Source organism: Dipteris shenzhenensis, chromosome 23 (genome assembly GCF_047967505.1).
Source record: "Dipteris shenzhenensis isolate YYH24624 ecotype China chromosome 23, Dip_SZ_1.0, whole genome shotgun sequence".
NCBI lineage: Eukaryota > Viridiplantae > Streptophyta > Polypodiopsida > Gleicheniales > Dipteridaceae > Dipteris > Dipteris shenzhenensis.
In genome coordinates, this window is record NC_141618.1 from 40404673 (window position 1) to 40414288 (window position 9616).

General features: G+C 42.4%; 1 pseudogene; it reads right to left on the reverse strand.

Moving 5' to 3' along the window:
• Window positions 1-5768: 5768 nt before the first annotated feature.
• On the reverse strand, window positions 5769-7285 carry LOC147887373 (aldehyde oxidase GLOX pseudogene; annotated as a pseudogene).
• Window positions 7286-9616: the final 2331 nt, after the last annotated feature.

Consider the following 9616-nt stretch of genomic DNA (forward strand, 5'->3'; position numbering starts at 1 on the left):
CTGCTGGGTTGATAGCTACTTGATTAGCATCGATTGTTGGTGGTCGGTGTACCTATTGTGTCGGATTCATTTGAACATTGGGGTTATACAACCATACTTGATTGTTGGTGGTCGATAGCTACTTGATTATTGTTGGTGGTTGGCATACCTATTGTGTCAGATTCAGTTGAGCATTGGGGTTATACAACCATACCCTAGTTGGGTGATTCTTTGTGTATATCTCACACTTTGGCTAAGCCCTGCTAACTTCAATGCACCCAAACCCTTCAGTTTCTCATCCAAGAGTTTATATCACTTGTTTTCATTTTTGAGTTCTTCTTCTCCTTTCTAATTTACTTGTTTGTATCTTTCTTGCTGGACTTATTTTTCTTATGTTTCCAATGGACTTTTCATCCTCATCCTCTGAATCACTTTCTAAATCTTCACTTTCGAATTCTGTATCCTCGTCCATATCACTTCTGGATTCATCTGTGTTAGAATTAGTCTCACTATTTGAATCATCACACTTGGACCACCGTTCTTCTCTTTGTGGTGTCTATCAAATCATTGAAGCCGTTAACACCTTGGATTTCTAGTTCACTTATTGCACTACATATCTCTTGTCTTATTTCTTTGCCAAAATATTCTGCCAATGTCTCAGTTGTGGGTCCTTTCTATGCGTCTAACCTGGCATTGAGGTTCCAAAATTTTCGTGCGTAATCCTTTACCATCATTTTCTTCTATTGGAGTTTCCAAAAATTTTTGTGGATATCAGGAAACCTATGCACGAAAGCTGTCTTTAGATCCAAATAATCCATGAATTGTGGAAGGCCATACGGGCTGAACCAACTCATCGCCCTGCCACTCAGGGTACCTACAAACTATTGTAATTTCCCTAAATCCCCAAACATTGTGTTAAAACCACTCTCCCACCATCAGGTCTCAAATTGTGCTACGTGGTTATCCGGGTTGTGCTTTTTTCGACCCCTAAACTCAGCAAACTTGCACTTCAAATTGCTACATTCGGATTTATTGGGTTAGCTAGTGGAATTGGTGGTACTACTGGTACTATTGGCACTTGTGGCACTGCTGGAACTACTGGCACTACTGGCACTTGTGGCAGTGCTAGCACTACTGGCGCCGCTTGTGATGATACTGGATTGATTGGTATTGTTGGATTTATGAAATCTTTCATATAATTCCATGGAGCAGCTAGGTTTTCCTGGCCCACTAGGATTACTAGTAGCGGATTAAAATTTTTTGGTGAGAAGAATTGACTTACCAGATCTTTCTGGTTATTCGAATTGAATAAACTTGAAAATTTTGAAGTGGACTCCTTAAGTAGGTTCAGTTCGATATTGGGTCTTGCCAAGTCTTCTGGTATCGCATATGTTGGCTTTTGTACTAGCCTAGTTCCAGTGGCTAATGCTAGATTTGGGTATTGCGAACTACCGTGAGTGCTACTAAACTATTGATCATCATCAGATTCTTTGGCTACTTCCTTGACCATGGTTTCCAATCCCTCTACTACTACCGGCATATGATTTTCCTTATCTTCAAATTCTATGGTCAAATTCCTTTGTCTAGTCCCTTTGACTCTAAATGGGTCATACCATTAGCGACGGTTGGTTTGCCACTATGCCAATGCCATAGTTTCAATAACCAAAATCAAAGAGCATTGCAACTTTTCGTCTAGCAAAGCCATACTAGCATCATCCTAAGAGGGCCATTGGGACATTACCATCTGCCATGGAGGGTTCTACTCTTACTGTTGTTTCAGTAGTAACAGTTCTACATCTAGTTCTTGCAACTGCTACTGCCATATCCATGTAGGGGACATAATGGGTCTTGATTGGATCCATGAAATCTAACATGCAGACTGTTGCCTGTTACTTTCCATTCCACCTGTTTTTGAACTTCTTTTCATGAATTCTCCTCCTTTTTTTTCATATGAAATCTTCATTGATCAATTCTAGAGTAGAAATGATTCTGCCACAGAACTTTGCCTGTTATCCTTCCTCATTTGCCCAAAACATTTATTTCTTTCATCACTACGGTCTTGGAGTTGGTAGCGTACACGTACAATAGGATTGCCAGTGTTTTTGGGTTCATTCAAAACCCGCAAAAGTATTCTAGAATAACAAAAACTTAAAGTGCAATGTATAGTTCATATACAGAATGCAAAATATCATTGCGGATAATGCTAGGAATACATTATGAAAATAAAAAACTCACAACACCATTTGAACTGCTCGAAATAGATCAACAGAGACAAAAGACTCTAATAGACATTTTAGACTACAAAATGCCTACAATAGCAGATTCAAAAACTCTCTCCAGAATCATCTCTTTTCGGAACAATACATTCCTAATTCTCTTACATTCTTAAGAATTAATTAAAGGGGCACACGTGACATGTGGTCACCCCTCGTGTCTGTAAGCATTCAGTTATACTAAAACATATTAAAATACTATTCAAATATTATCCACCTATTAGGAGACAGCTACTAGGATACCCTCGAGGGAGTTCCATTGGGTCAAGCAAGAGCTTCCTCTGGAGGTCATCTCTTGGTTCTGGCTCCTCTCTAGACTACCATGATCTCCTATTTCTTCTAGTTTTTGGCATATAGGGGATTGCCTATCAGCCCTTGGCTAGAGTAGATGCATGTAGATGATAGATGGTTTTGTTGCAAAGAGGGAGTTCTGGAGATGACACCCCATTCCCTATCTCAGGGGGGTCACTATGTATAAACCCTCTATATCACATGCATTCAAGGCCTATTTCTAAAATCCCTTATCTGTAAATTTTTCATTAATAAAATGTACCCCTTTTCTATACAAATCTGTAAATTTTTTCCAAAACTATTTTAAATAGTCCCTTATGTATATTTATTTTTGTAAATTTTAGAAATAGAAAATATCCTTCTATTGAACTCACGTGATAGGGTTACATATTATGAGTGACCCCCCCGAGTTCCCTATGGGATGTCGTATAGCTTAGAGGATTTGGCTACTGGCCTTTAGGATCGTGGCCCACATGTAGCGGATATAGTGAGGCTCTTGGGGGGGTCACTCATCATATGTAACCCTATCACGTGAGTTCAACAAAAGGTTATTTTAACTTCCTAAATCTTACAAAAGTTAATCTACATAAGGGAATATTTAAAATAATTTTGGAAAATCTAATTATAGATTTGTATAAAAAAAGGGTACTTTTTATTAAGAATTTTTTTACAGATAAGAAATTTTACAAATAGGCCTTGAACGCATGTGATATAGAGGGTTTATACATAGCAACCCTCCTGAAGTGATACTTCATTTGGGGGATGGTCGCATGGCTCATGGAAGGAGGGCATGCCTTCTTGATTGACCTAGTCTCACCAGTGTATAGGGTCTAAGGCTAGTAGGTCTTCTAGATAGAGACTAATGATGCATCACTGCCTTCTCCTGTCAGCTCGACACACTCACTAGAGGACAATGTTTGGGAGATGGTATCCAACATCACTGCCTAGAACATATGGGTCGGGCGGTGCAGTCTGCTGATGGGAGGTCAACAAATTAGTCCATTGGCTATCCTTGTTTCCACCTGGTAGGACATTATCTTTATGTTGCATCACACCCTTTATACTCCAAGATCGAGAGCGATTGTTGAAAGACAGGAGTGGTTCTATAAGGCTTGGCCAATAGGTATCTTCTATAGTCTTTTCATGATGGATATCTACTGGATGTATAGACCACCACCCTGGTTGTTAGCCCCTATTTCGAAGATTCCCTAAACATCATAATATTTTATTTTATGATAGCCAGTTGTTTCTCTTATACTTACTTTCCTCAGCTCCTTCTGGTACCTAGTTGTTTCTCTTATTCTTAGCTCCCTTATCTCCTTTTGGCAGCTGAGTTGTATGTTGTTTTTCAAGCATTAATAGAAGCTTCCTTTTTTTGGGAAAAAAAGATTCCATATGAAGGGAAGGTATCTGTTTAGAACATGTTAAGGCCTCCTATTGTGGGACATAGTTGCAAATGCAACATATTCTTCTAGTGATTGTGTGTTTGTACTACATGCTTGGAAACCTATGCACATCTTTTCATTTCATGTTCGATGGCAAAGAATGTGTGGGATTTCATTTCTTGCGTCTATAGTCTATTGATTTGATAGGCCTACAAAGGTTAAATACTGGGCTTTTAGCAAGGTTCCAAATGGGCTAGATAACCCAAAGCAATACTTATTATTCTTTCATTATTTAAAAAGGATAGGTTTGTGGCATATCTAGTTAACTAGGAATGCCTTCATGTTACTTAATGCAAAATGATATTAAAGCACACATGGTGATATAAAGGGAGTACTACTATGGTAAGTGTTGTTGAAATTATTTTGTACACTACACGCACACACGAAGTACCCAAAAAAACAGCCGAGAGCAATAAAAAGATGGAATAAGCTAGAATCTATTATAGCATATTGACAAGAAAGGATATCAAGAATCAAAGATCCTCCTCATCCCTACACGGCTTCTTAGAGGATCTTACAAAAGTAAGGCATGCTTCAATGCTTCACAAAAGAAACCAAGGAAGGAACGAGAGCTCTTCTCTGTACTTTGGTAATGAGACATTAGCTATAAGTGTGACAGAAGAGAGACAATTGAGCAACAATCATAGCGAGATTTTTTTGGAGCTACCAAGGAATGTCCTCCACAAAACTAGGGGAAACCATAGTGAAAACCATGCCTTCACTCCTTAGAAATCTTCCAAACTATCTTCCTATCAACTCAAAACACTAAAAAACATAAAAAGCTAGCTTCAGATGATCCAAAATGCTTTCTATCAGAAATTGATAGCTTCTTCTTTTGCCTTCCAAAACTCACACTTCTTCACTCATTCCACTCTTACAACTCCACTAATAAAGCTCAAGTTAAGCTTGAAACAATAAGCAATGGGTAGATGACAAGAGAAGGCAAGTGCAATGTAAAAGCATACCTTGAACTCCCCAACAATGGCGCCAAAGATGTGTAGTCTCAATGGTGACTCACTTGTTGTGGGGATCTTGAAGGAATGCCGATGGAGCCTCCATCCCAAGCTACTCCTTGTGAGAGCAATACAAAGCATGAGCCATCCACAAGTGTCACTGAAGCAACTCTCAGATTTTTGCAATGTGTTTCCACAAGAGAAAGAGGGAAAGGGGAGATGGGAGAAGAGAGGGAGAAAGGGAGGAGAAGAGGAGAAGAAAGGGAGATGGAGTGGAAGACACAAAGGCACTGCAAGAGAAACAAGAGTACACCCAAAAACACTCTTGAAAGAGAAGAGAGAGCTTGTATTCCAAACTTGTGCATCCAATAATGAAGACCAAAGTCAACCACTTAGCCTTTTATGCATGCCACCTTTTGAAGGGAGGGCCAATCCTAATTTCTTTATACCACTCTCTCTTCTCATTCTTTTACCATCCTCTTGGGCCCATCTAGCTCCAAGACATAATCCTATCTCTATAGACTTGCCGAGTGTCCATCAAATCACAACACTAACCAAGGGTGGCATATTGCTAACCAATCCTTAACAAAGACCAAGACAAACAACAAAGTTGGGAGACCTTAGGTGATCACAACAAATCCCAAGAAGATTATAATAGATTTAGGGGTTTTGGAAAAGACGGGAAGACGTCCCAAGGCCACTACTCTTCTGTTGAATTGGAAGGAGGAGCTGCACCGAAGTGAGAGAAGATGGGCAGCTAAGGGAAAGTGATGCGAAGGGTAGGGATAGTTACGCATGGTGATACTGCGGTGACGGTACTTAAGAGATTAGCCGAATCGCACCCAAGTGCCTACGCTTGGAATACCTGTATTCACAACGAATAGAAGATAATAGCCCTGCTGGAGCAGTAATGGAGCTTGGAGGGGCTATCACTGTGGAATAATATCGCGGCCCAAAACATTGCACTGTGGTTGCCCCAAGGATCAACTGCCGTTGATGCATAGAGAAGCTGTGTGTGGTGAAGGGTGGAGAATAGATTCTGTATTGAACATTTGTGGGAGTGGTGCTCACAGAAAATTCAACTCTGAAATTGGAGCTATAGCCAATGGAATTGTTGGAGAGGTAAGTGATCTTAGGGCGTCGAGGGATATATGCATCATCGAGATAGTAGGCCTCAAGTCTTAGCTCGGTCGGGAAAGGCACGCCAGAGAAGACATAGCCAACATTAGGATTACTTCCACCGACGAGAATGCGTCCATTAGGCAGTCTGTACAGGAGAGGAGCAAGGTTGGGATTGGCTGCTTTGTGCCATCCTGCTGTTCCCGTATGAGCTCCGTTTATAAGGAGGACTTCACCAGTAGGAAGGATCAACATGTCACCCAGCACTCTGGGCGACGGCATGTTCTCTAACGCCCAGCTGGGATTAGCATCTGTTATCACCATCCTCTCGCAAGTTTGAAGAGCCGTTACTTGGACGTTGTAATTTTGGGCTTGCAAGAATGCACCATCAGGGGATCCGCCACAAATGAGTATCTCTGTTCTCAAAAAACCATCTGAGGCAGAGAGAGCTAGCAAGATAGAGGAGCCTGATGACGGATACTTCCGGCCACCACCAAGTAGATTTGGGAAAGTCTTGAGGACCTTGTCGTATCTGTAATCGAAGAGAATGGTTCGGTTGTTCGCGAAGATGAGCAAGTTACCGTCCGAGCAAAGATGTAGAAACGGATATAGATTGTTCTCCACTTTGGGGACATTAGTCTCGAAAAGAAATCTAAAAGCGGTAGCACGAACGCGGGGTGGTACGAATTCATAGCTGAAGGCACGTCTACCACCGACCACGATCATGCGAGACAGGCTGGGATGGGACTCGTTCCAATCACAGGCGTTATTCGAGCAGGGAACAAAGTGTGGAGCTGCTTTCTTGCCATCGTTGTATCCACCGGTGGAAACGAGCGTCCCGTTTGCTAAGAAGGCTCCGGAAGAGCACCAGGCATCGGTGAGCAGCTCCAGTGGCCGGATGGTATTGGTAGCGATGGTGTACTCGATAGCATGAGCATAGCAGTCGACCGTGAGAGCCAAGTCTTTGGAGTCAAGGCGACATGTACCGTTGGGGAGCTTGAGCTGAGAAGGCCCATAGTCAGTGCGATCAAACATAATAACAGTGTTTTGGTGAGTGAGAGTCATGTGCATGGCAGAGACACCGGACAAGAAGGTGCCAGGTTCCGGATGAGATGGTCTTGGGAGTGACAAGATGGAAGAAGAAATGACAGATGAAGAGGATGACTAAGAAGACAAAGACGATGACTAAGGAACGAAGGCGTTGATTCATGGAAGGAGTAGCCATAGCCAAGATATATCTCTGTCTTTCCATAATTCCACCTATTGGACTTGAATCAAGACAAATGGGGTTGCATGCAGATTAAGCACGTAATTTGACAGATTTAAGGCAGCTGACATTGAATTAAGGCAACTGATGTCGCAAGCAGATCCAGCACTTAAAATTGGGCGGAATTAAGGCAGGACCTGACGTTGATCAGGCAGTACTGAAAATGGGAGAGATGGATCACGGAACAAGCTGCACGTAATTAGACGGATTTAATGCAATTGACGTTGTTCAAACAGTAGTGAAAATGTGAAAGATGGATGGATCATAGACGCATCCAAATGACGGTAAAATTTCACGTCGAGGCTATTGGACTTGAATTAAGCAACTGATCTGCAAGCATATCAAGCACGTAATTCGATGGAACGGACGTTGCAAGCAGATCATGCACGTAATTGGACAGAACAAAGGCAACAGACGTTGATCAAGCCGTGCTGAAAATCGGAGATCAGATGGATGGATCGTGGAATTAATGCAGGTGAAGGTGCAATGACGGAATTGTAAGGCAACTGACGTCGATGAAGCAGCAGTGAAAATCTGTCGAGATGGACCCTGCTAAGAGCTTGGGAATGGAGTACATATCCAAAGGTGCTGCCATCTTTGGACACGACCTTGGCTCAGATATGTCTGTCCTATGGGATATCATTAGATATGCTACTCTTCACCGGATCTGGGCTGCCCGATATGAGGCGTCGATTACCAGTCCTAATGTTTTTGATCTACCATGTAAAACAGCTACTTTGGAGATTTCCTCACAAGTTGGTTGGTTACTGGTGTGTTGGCCTGATAAAGTTGCCAGATGTCGCTTACAGAGCACTTTGTATGAGATATCCTTTGGGATCTTTTATGTAATACAAGAGCAAACCACTTTCAATAAAAATAAAAAAAAATATGTCGAGATGGACGGATAGATCATCATGGACACTGCATGTAAGTGTGGAGGACGAATGCCTTGCACGATAAATATATCACGAGGTCGAAGCGCATTGGACTTGAATTGATGTTGCAAGGAGATGGAGCACGTAATTCGAAGGAACTAATGTTGCAGCAGGCAGCTCACTTATAAGGCAGCGGAAGTGGTTCAAGCAAGCAGTAGTGAAGTTGCAAGCAGATGAAGAACGTAATGTGACGGAATGATAAGGCAACATAATGATAAGGCAACGGAATGATAAGGCAGCAATCGTGATCATGTATTCCCAAGAAACCTTGCCTCGGGAGACTCGGAGGTTGCCTCCGAAGACCCGGCTCCTGGGCGTAGATGATAGCTCCTTTGCATCACTTGCCAACAGTGCTAACGGTTCTCTTTGGTTCATACCACTCTGCTAACATATTATAGTAGAATTGCTCGCATTTATTTGCACTAATGGAGTGGATGGATGACTCATTCCATGTCACGCACCTTGGGTTCCATGGCCATCGCTGCAATTCGCTGCGGCAAAATGTCCACCCGCCCAATCAGATGGGCAGCCTCTACATGTCGAACGGATTTCTTTCAAGACTTAACTCGAGCCCACAGTTTCTATTGGTCCACGTCTGGCGATGACCCTCCCCATCTCCTTTTATGGACAGCCGGACGCGTGGTGTGACCCCCCCCCTCACTCCATAGGGAGATGCATTTCTAGGATGTTTAGGTCCCATAAGAGGTTGCTGTTGTATGAAAGCGACTTGAGACCAATCTTTTAGGCAACACCTTTGCATTAATTTTCATAGTGATGTTCAATTGGGAGATAGCCACTTGCAAATATGCAGGTGGAGACTTCTTGATATCGTACGGTTCACCTTGTCTTACATGCGACTGCAAACCTTTACGATCCTTTGATACCCTCCAAACACAATAAGGGTGGGTTTAGGCCACCCACTCGCCCATGGAGAAAGAAACTTTTTTGGAGGATGGCCATCAAGTGAGCTAGCTCACACGATCCAATGGTCAAGTTTTATGAGAGGGCTCCATTCGATTACACCAACGCCTGATTGATGGAGTGGATAGTTGAAATATTTTGTGCCAGGCTATGTGGGTTCAATCCCCACTCAGCACTATTCGCGGATGAAATTTTCCAGCTGCCTACTTGATGGGCGACCTCCATACGGCATACATTTTTTTGTGTGGTTAGAGTCTTGGTCCATGTTTCCTATTCATCCAAGTAGGATGACGAACCTTTCCATCCTTTTTAAAGTTGGTTGGTTGGGTGGTATGAACCCCGCCGAAGACAATGCGGTAGCGATTCCACTATGGCCTTGCTTTGATAAATTGATGTCATCAGGTATGTAATCTATATGTAAATATATGCAATT